The sequence below is a fragment of the Magnolia sinica genome, chromosome 19 (genome assembly GCF_029962835.1).
Source record: "Magnolia sinica isolate HGM2019 chromosome 19, MsV1, whole genome shotgun sequence".
Taxonomy (NCBI): domain Eukaryota; kingdom Viridiplantae; phylum Streptophyta; class Magnoliopsida; order Magnoliales; family Magnoliaceae; genus Magnolia; species Magnolia sinica.
The window spans coordinates 38443713-38453923 of record NC_080591.1 but is presented as its reverse complement, the minus strand read 5'-3'; the positions used below and the strand labels follow the sequence as shown (position 1 = coordinate 38453923).

Sequence of the window (10211 nt, the reverse complement as noted above, 5' to 3'; positions counted from 1 at the left end):
CTATGGAGTACTTTTGGTCCCATACACGTGTACACACACAGATCACCATCAAATACAGGATGAATGGCAGCATGATTTGATATAGTGGGCCGCACCAAAAATCGACCGAAACCACCCCTATCCGACCGAAATCTCACCAGGAATCCAATGGACGGGTGGATTTCTCTAAAAATAACACTGTGGGGCCCACCAAGAGCTCAGCACAACTCCCAGCATAAGGGTATGCACGTCCGTGAAATTTGAGATTTTCGAGCAGTTGTGACCCACCATCTATGATTAGATCAGCGATCTGGACAGTCCAGATGGAGTCCAAGGTGGGGTTGACCACCATCTAGGAGGCGAATTCCATGGACAGGCCATTCATCTGTCCTAAACTCCATCCGAACGCAACTTAGTTTGCGTTGTTGTGCACGCTAGCTGCATAAAGAGCTGTGAAAGTTCTCCACCACCTCTGGCTACGCACAACCAACTGACTTCAACACCTCCTCCTTATGTCTATAAATAGAGAGAGAGAGAGAGAGCATGAGAACCATCCAAGGAAGGACGTGAAGACGTGGAGCAATGGCGAGAGAGAGAGAGAGAGAGAGAGAGGGGGGGGGGGGGGGTGGACAGCTGGCTGATAAGTCTTCTTTCTCCTTCATTGTTTTCCTTTTTGTTTTTATTCAGACTTTAGCTTGATCATGTCTATGATTGGCTAAATCTCTTAGCTAGGGCTAAGAGGTGAAGCTTGTAGCATGATGGGGTGTTTTATGGCTTTGATTCATGTTAAGTTAAACTAATTTTGATTTTACTTTGATTGCAAGGAATGCTTTTAGTTTTTAATGGTTTGTTGTGACTTAAATTATAATGGATCTGTGATAGCTTTAAGCATGTTCTTCTCATTATTATGATTATGAAACTAGGAACCTTATTGTTCACCATTGTCCCATGGACATGGTTGGATGATGGAATCCTTTCTAACGTTCATAACTCTCTAAGATGGGTTGTGGATTGGTTAAATTTTGTTGTTTACTTTGTCTCATGGGCATAGTTTTCCATTCAAAACTAGATTAAAGGAAGTTCATATTTGAGTTTTAATGAATTATCCTCCATTTGGATGAAGATAAGACTCTGATTCCAGTTGTATTTTTGAATTAAGCATAGATCTCCTTGATCTCTACAAGTGGATCCTTAGAAACCCTAGTTTTCCACTTTTAAATTTTACAAGTTTTAGTTTAATAATTCACCATTATTCTCTTACATTCTCCTGATTTAGATTACATCTTCTTCTAGTTCTAGTTCTGTTTATTTCAGATTACGTACAAAGTTCTGTCCATGTGGATTCGACCTTGGTCTTATTAAGATTATCATCGCGACCCTACATTTGGGGTTGTGAATAAGTTTTTGGCGTCATTGCCGGGGATTAACGGTTACGTTTTTCTGAGATTAACTAGTTTTAGAATTAGGTTAAGATTAAAGTTTTCTAATTTTAGGTTTAGGTTTTTCTATTTGATTTTTAGAAATTAACCTAACTTTCCTGTTTTGTAAGACCCTGATATAGACTTTCTAAATTGGTAATCTCTTTCTAATTTTTCTATTTTTAGATTTAGGGTTTTATTTTCTATTTTTAGACACATTCTAATTCTAGGTTTAGAACTTTCCTAATCAGTTTTTAGAAACTTTCTATTTTCGGTTTTTAGAAGTTTTCCCTTTTTAAACTAGTTTACTTTCTATTTTAAGAACTTTCTAATTTTAGAATTTCCTTTTTTAGAAATTGACTTGTTTATTTGGTTTTGCAGGACCTAACTTAGGAACTTCCAATTTGGTAACTTCTCTCCAACTCTCTCTTCCTTTTTATTTCCAGATTTCTATTTCCTTTCTTGCTTTTTAGGTTTAGGTTAGAATTTGAGATTGAGGGTTGAGAGCGTTTCATGCCCAGTGGGTCCGTGACAACACTCAACGTCTTTTGAGTGAAAGAGGATTGGTTGAGGGGTTAACTATCCATCGCAGGACTAGACACTACTCGAGATCCCTAGAGTTAATTGAGGATATGGCTACAAATTAACTGGCCAATCAACCAGAAGGACAACCTTAACCTAGAGTTGGGGAAGTCCAGGATGAGAATGAAGTGCATCAAGCACCCCCGCGTCGTACTTTACAAGATTATTTACAACCGGTGGGGGTGAGTACGCCCTCATGCATGGTTTTTCCAGAGAATATGAGACACGTGGATATCAAGCCAGGGGTGATCCAACTCCTTCCTAAATTTCATAGGCTTGAGTCAGAAAGTCCATATTTGCACTTGAAAGAGTTTGATGAGATCATAGCTACTTTATATTTTCTAAACGTATCTAAGGACACAGTCAGGCTGAAACTCTTTCCCTTTTCTTTGAAAGAGAAAGCTAAGATGTGATTGCAGTCACTACGTCCTAGACTATTGGTACATGAAATGATATGATAAGGGAGTTTAGAAAAAAAAATTCCACATCATAAAACAAACACCCTTAGAAAGTCAATCATGAACTTCACCCAAAAGGAGGATGAAACATTCTTTCAATGTTGGTAGCGGTTCAAGGATCTTGTCAGCTCATGCCCATAACACGGTTTTGAAACATAGCGCATTACACACTTTTTCTATGATGGACTGACATCTTCCATACGCCAATTGGTTGATACAATGTGCAATGTGGAATTCATGAATAAAAATGTCGATGATGTGTGGGACTACTTGGATAGACTTGCTGAAAACGCACAATCATGGGACACTTACCCAAAATCAAGCACCACTTCTAGGCTCACTTAATCTAAGGATGGGTAGATTATACCTTCTGAAAGAGGATAATGATATCAATGCTAAAGTGTCTAATCTCATAAGAAAATTCAAAGCTATGGAACTAAAGAAGGATAAGGTTAAGGAAACTATTTGTGGTATTTGTGCTTGTAATATTCACACAACTGAAAATTATCCAACAATAGATGCCTTTCAAGAAGTGTTGAATGAGCAATCCAATGTCATGAATAATTACCAAAGACCTTCCAACGGACCTACCTCCAATACATACAATCCTAGTTGGAGAAATCATCTAAACTTCAGTTAGAGGAATGGACAAATTGCTACTCCTCAAGGTTTCTTTAATCAAATTCCAAATCAAGTGAAAGCTCAAGAGGATTCGTTTCTAAAACATATTCAAAACCAATAGCTTATCACTCACGGTATATTACAAACACTTCAAGATATTTCAAAGGCCCTACAAGGGCGTGAGATAAAAAATTCAATTGGGAAAAAAGGGATTCTTCCAACCCAACTTTTCCCCATTCCTAAACCGCAATACGAAATAAGTGATCTAAGCTCTTCAAATCAAATGGAGCAAGCTAAGTCTATCACCACTCTTAGGAGTGGGAAAATAATTGACAAATCTATTCCGATAAGGGCTGAAAAGCCTAAAGACCTAGAAGAGGACAACAATGATAGACCTAGTACTACTCCACAAGAATTGGAACCGGAACTTCAGGGCAAGCCGAGTGCTCCATTCCCCCAACGGTTGGTTGCACCAAAATCTCTCTCTAACTCTTAGGACATTCTAGAGGTGTTGAAACAAGTAAAGGTTAATATTCCTCTACTTGATGCCGTAAAACAAATACCTTCATATACCAAGTTTCTGAAAGACTTATGTACGACCAAAAGATAACAAAATATTCAAAAGAAAATCTTCTTAACTGAGAAAGTGAGTGTCATCCTAAAGTAAGATGTGCCACAAAAATTCAAAGATCTCGGAAGCCCAACCATACCTTGTGTAATCGGGAACTACTGAATTGAGCACGCACTTCTTGACTTAGGAGCGAGCATAAATCTGATTCCCTACTCGGTATGCAAACAGTTAGGTTTGGGTGAATTAAAGCCTACCTTAACCATAATAAACTTGCTAATCGCTTAGTTCGTGTATCGAGAGGGTAATTGAGGATGTGTTGGTCTAGGTTGACAGATTCTACTACCTAGTAGATTTTATCATCCTAGATACGGAACCCATCAGTAACATAAGCACTCAGATTCCCGTCTTTCTTGATCATCCATTCCTTGCCACTTTAAACACAATCATTAATTACAGGAATGGAGTCATGAGTATGTCTTCCGGGAATATGACATTGGAGTTAAATATCTTTTTCAACACAGGAAGACGGTTAGAGGATGATGAAGATTTTCGCGACATTAATATAATTGACTCTTTCGTGGAAGATAGAACACCTTTGACCTTATCCTCTGATCCTCTAGAGACATGCCTGGTCCACTTCCATAATTTTAATGATGACATGATTAGGGAGATGGGCGCCATGCTTGATGCGGTGCCAGTATTTGAAGTTAACCGGTGAAGGTCACAATTTGAAGAGTTGCCCCATACTGATATAGTGTCTCTTCCGTCTAGCTTCAAGGCACCAAAGCTTGACCTAAAACCATTTCCCTCTAATTTGAAATATGTCTACTTAGGTCAAGATGAGACATACCCGATGGTGATTTCTTCCCACCTTGAGTAAGAACAGGAGAGTATGCTTATATCTACTCTCATTGAGCATAAGGGAGCCCTTGGATGGACGATTACAGACCTCAAGGGAATTGACCCTTTGATTTGTACTCACCGCATTTATCTTGAGGATAATGCGAAGACCTCTCAGCAATCACAACATAGACTAAATCCAAATATGAAGGAAGTGGTTAAAGCCATGGTTCTTAAACTATTGGATGTGGGTATCAAATACCCTATATCCGATAGTTAATGGGTGAGTCCAACTCAGGTGGTTCGTAAGAAGTCTGGAATCACCATCGTAGCTAATGCCAATAATGAACTCATGCCAACTAGGGTTACTACTGGTTGGAGAATGTGCATTGACCATAGGAAGTTGAATACCGTCAAGAGGAAGGACCACTTTCCTCTGTCCTTCATTGATTAAATTTTAGAAAGGTTATCTAGTCATTCATATTATTGTTTCTTTGACGGATATTCAGGCTACAATCAAATAGAAATAGCCCTTAGAGATCAGGAAAAGACCACATTTACATGTCCCTACGGAACCTTTGCTTACTGAAGGATACCATTCGGACTACGTAATGCCCCTACCACTTTTCAGCGATGTATGATGAGTATTTTTCTAACATGGTGGGGCAATATCTAGAGGTCCTTATGGATGACTTCTCTATCTTTGGTCCATCTTTCAGTGATTGCTTGAAAAATTTTAAAAATGTGTTGAAAAGATGTGAAGAAAAGAATTTGGTACTCAATTGGGAGAAGTGTCATTTCATGGTTTGTAAGGAAATTGTCCTTGGACATATCATCTCACCGAAAGGAATCGAGGTAAATAAGGTAAAAATTGATCTTATCTCTAACCTACCTCCACTTGAGAACATACGAGATATGCGATCGTTCTTAGGACATGCCAATTTTTACAGAAGATTCATAAAGGACTTTAGTTACCTCTCTCGTCCTTTATGTAATCTACTTTAAAAGGATGCACCATACGAGTGGATTGAGTAATGTCAGGAAGCTTTTATTAAGTTTAAGGGCATGTTGACCACTACACCTATCATGTAGCCACCCGACTGGAGCCTTCCTTTTGAACTTATGTGCGACGCGTCTGACTATGCTCTTGGGCCGGTTTTAGGTTAGAGAAAATAAAAGAAGCCCTACATTATTCATTATGCAAGTAGAACTCTAAATCTTGCCCAAGTGAACTACTCGACTACAGAAAAGGAACACTTAACCGTAGTGTTCTCTTTGAACAAACTTAGGTCCTACTTGATCGGATCTAAGATCGTCGTTTACACAGATCATGTGACACTCAAGTATCTTCTTTCTAAGAACGATGCTAAGCCTCACCTGATAAGATGGATCCTCCTACTCCAAGAATTTGATTTAGAAATAAAAGATAAAAAGGGAGTAGAGAACGTAGTGGCTGACCATCTTTCTCGCCTTGATCTCCCTAATTCCCTTGAGACGACACATATCAATGACATGTTCCTTGACAAACAACTGTTCAAAGTCTCCCAGTCACTTTGGTTTGCTGATATTGCTAATTATCTTGCCACAGGTTTCACACCAACACATTGGATTGCCCAAGATAAGAAGAAAGTTTTCACTGAGGTGCGCAAATTCTTCTAGGATGATCCGTATTTGTTTAAATATTGCCCAGACCAAATCTTAAGGAGATGTGTGCCAGACAATGAACATCAAAGTGTCATCTCCTTCTGTCACTCACAAGCATGTGGTGGGCACTTTTCTACTAAAAAGAGCACGACCAAGATTCCGCAGTGTGGCTTTTACTGTCCCACTATGTTTAGGGACACTCATGAGTTTTGCAAAGCTTGTGAGCATTGTAAGAAATTGGGAGCATTGTCCCATAGAAATATGATGCTCTTGAACCCCATTCTTATCATAGAAGCATTTGTTTGTTGGGGCATCGATTTCATGGGACCATTCCCCCAATCCTTTGTAAATCTGTATATTTTGCTCGCCGTAGACTATGTCACTAAATGGGTTGAAGCGATTCTGTGCCGGAACAATGACCATTGAATGGTCATTAAGTTTTTAAAAGAGAACATCTTTTCCCGGTTCGAAATGCCTCGAGCCATCATTAGTGATGGGGGCTCACATTTTTGTAATAGACCATTCGAGAATTTAATGAAGAAATATGGTATCTCTCATAAGGTGAGCACTTCATACCATCCACAAACAAGTGGACAAGCCGAGATTTTTAATAGGAAAATTAAACATGTTTTGTAAAAGACGGTTAACCCTGACTGTAAGGATTGGTCAATCTGATTGACCGATGCCTTATGGGCTTACCATACTACATTTAAAACTCCTATTAGAATGTCTCCCTTTAGACTTGTCTATGAGAAAGCTTGCGACCTACCAGTGGAGTTGGAACATAGAGCCTATTAGGCGATCAAAAATCTGAACTTCAATCTGAACAATGCTAGCTCGCTACACAAACTTCAGTTAAATGAACTCGAAGAAATCCGGAATGATGCGTACGAGAACTCAAGAATTTACAAGGATAGGATGAAGGCATTCCATGACCAACACATTCTTCAAAAATCATTCAAGCCAGGTCAGAAAGTCCTTTTGTATAATTCTCAATTACATCTCTTCTCGGGTAAGCTTCGATCTCGTTAGACCGGTCATTTCACTGTTATCAATGTTTATCCTCTTGGGGCTGTCGAGATTCGGAATCCAAACATTGGCAATGAATTCAAAGTGAATGGACATCGATTAAAGCCATTTGTTGAGAAATTTGATTAAGAGGACATGTCCATACCCTTGAATGATCTTGTGTATCAGGATTGATCTCCTAGTCTGATGGAGGTATAGGTAGGTTTACTGCTTTCATAGGATTAGGGTAGTTTGCTTTTTTATCATTCTAGGATAGTCGGCTTTATGCTGTTAGGATAGTTTGCTTTTCATTTGTTTTAGGATAGTTGTTTCTTGCGGTTTAACTCTTGTGTTGACCCACCTTCACGCTTCTTTGGAAAAAGCCTCTTGATTCCTTCCTTAGGTACTACCTTTCCATTACTTCTCCTTCATTTTCGTTGTCTCATGTGCACTGCATGCTTATATCTTTTACATTGATGACAATGTAGATTTTAGGTTGGGGATGGGAGATTAGGTTACCTAATCAATGTTTTCTCAGTCTTAAGCATAAATTATGAAAATTTTTAAAATTTTCTAGATATTTTGTGGATTCGAGTACCTTAATTTAAAAGTCTAAAATACTTAATGTTGGTAATATACGACTCTTGAATTCAATTATTTGTTAGATTTCATAGTTAAGTTCGAATTATTAATCCATGATTAGAAGTTTTAAACATTGATTGAGTCATGATTTCACATGTCACATCTAGCTTACACATTAAGGTCTTAGTTCGATATTGAATTGTTAACTTGGTAATCATTAAGCTTGGAAGGAACTGGCCTGGGGAATTTGTCCATCATGTTCATTAAAAAAAAAAGAATACCCAACTAAAAAACAGTTGTCGTCATCGAAAATGGCAACCTGTTAAAAATCTTTAAAAAGGTTGACACAGCGTGAAACCATCGAAGGAAAAAATTAAAAGCTGAAAGAATAAAAAGGTTGAACTGTAAGGCAAGTTTTGGTTATCCGAAATGCTCTTGTTGGTTACTAATGATATCATGAAAATTGAGAATTGGACCTTTCATTGTGATAAGTCAGGGTTGCACTATACACCCATGGAACTCAATGTTTAGAATTGTTCTAATTGATGGATTACTACCTTGAACTTAACCATGAAGTTTACGGTGTGCTTGAGTTTAGGAGAAGAAAATGCCCAACATTGATGTAACTTGGAATTCTAGTACCTAAATCATTTTTCAAAAATCACTCGAGTTTATAGAAATTATCATGTAATTCTTAAAATATTTTTTGCATACTTTTCTTAGGACTAGTAAAATGTTGGTTGGGGATTGTGTTGAGGGTCAAATATTGAATAATAAACCCCAGTTATCACATGGTTTTACGAACATGATAATGTTTAACATCCTATTTTGATCATGTTTATATTGCAAAGTGAATGTAAGATCTTGGACTGAAAAATGGTGCTAAAGGCATGGATTTGATGCTCAAGAATCACCAAGGCAAGGGATGGATCTTAGGGGACTAAGATTGAAGAATTCACACGCCAAAGATCTTAGAAAATCAAGTGATTGAATATAAAGAAGCCTGAATGTCATGCCCCAAACTCATAACTCGGGCTCACAAAATTCACGATCTCCGAATCCGGCATTGACAACCTCCGTAATACCCCATTCTCGGCTCCCGGCACCCATATACTAGGTTCCGATTCTGGAATCCTACAAGGAGGATTTTCAACATCAATTTGATTCATAATAGGTATAACATAAGCATAACCCACGAACAATAATCAAAACACCATCACAAAATCTACTATGATAAAAAAAACTTTAAGGTACAATGCGTATAAAGGGAAATACAATAACAGAATCAGAAGCTCCAGAAGTCCACTGCACGCTCCAATCTCAATGTTGTTACGGCATCCCAGCATCCCTGCACCCAACAGTCGTGCATAATCTTACAAAAAGCTTAGAGGGTGGTGAGAGTATGTGCGCAATATAAGCGTGCTCAGAATGCAATATCAGAGTAATGCAGAATATGCTGGCGAATCCATGAATACTATCAGCCGTACCAAGGCTATGCGATACAAGGCATGAATGCTATCAGCCATATCAAGGCCATGCGATGCAAGGCATGAATGATGTTAGTCATACCAAGGCCATATGATGAGAGATGCAACTTAAGCATACCAGTCCTTATCCGAATCCACATATCAATGTAGCTCATTACTAGAGTATCAAATATCAGTATAGTTCTCACGTTGGACAATCACCGGAGTGTAATACCTTTACATCAGCTTGCCGCCCCCTATTCGAGCACACAATTGGGTAAGTGGAAGCGACCTCACTATCCACCTGCCAGTATCGGGTTTGGCTCATCGATAGCGGACTCATTCCTCAAGTTGGTCAAACTCAACCTAAATGTTGCCCCCTCACTCAGGCGGGTAAGGTCACACCCCTTTCCAACCGACCACGATATAGTGAGAGACACGGCCTACTGGTATACGGCCCTTGTGCGCTCATGTATCCACTCGATCTCGACGTTGGAGTCATCCTCTGGTACCATCAGGTTTAAGAATTTTCACCCAGGGACATCTATGGTGCCTTGATGCTAGTAACGGTATTTTTGGTATCCAATCCAGCACTCTACGATGTGCCTGTGGAGGCCTCAGCCTTGATGTTGCTAGGGCATATGGTAATTATATCACATAATACAAGATGCATAAGTCACACAATCCAGTCATGCATCAATCTTACGTGTACCGTGCGCTCATGAGGGACAACAACGCCTATCAGGGAGTCCCATAAACAACTTTCCAGAGGCATATGCAATGGTCAACCTCATCTCATCACGAGCATGCAGATGATGCGTATGGGCATGTATTATGATGCTATACTATCACATACTCATAATCGGTATCGATAATCGACATCGATAATTGGCTTATATGTAAGGCGAGGTCCATAAATGAATAGCCGATCTAAACCATGATATAAAGATTGGCCCTCGGCTGTGAATATATCAATTTTGGTAGCACGGAGCCATTTTTCTATGGCGAGGATGGACCATGCAACATTAATGGGGCCCAATAA

The 10211-nt window shown here is 39.0% G+C and overlaps 1 non-coding gene across 1 annotated transcript; it reads right to left on the bottom strand.

The window, feature by feature from the left end:
- Positions 1–2479: 2479 nt before the first annotated feature.
- Positions 2480–2586, bottom strand: LOC131235863 (small nucleolar RNA R71). The gene has a single exon (XR_009166380.1). It is a non-coding gene; the product is annotated as a small nucleolar RNA R71 (small nucleolar RNA).
- Between the last annotated feature and the right edge of the window lie 7625 nt (positions 2587–10211).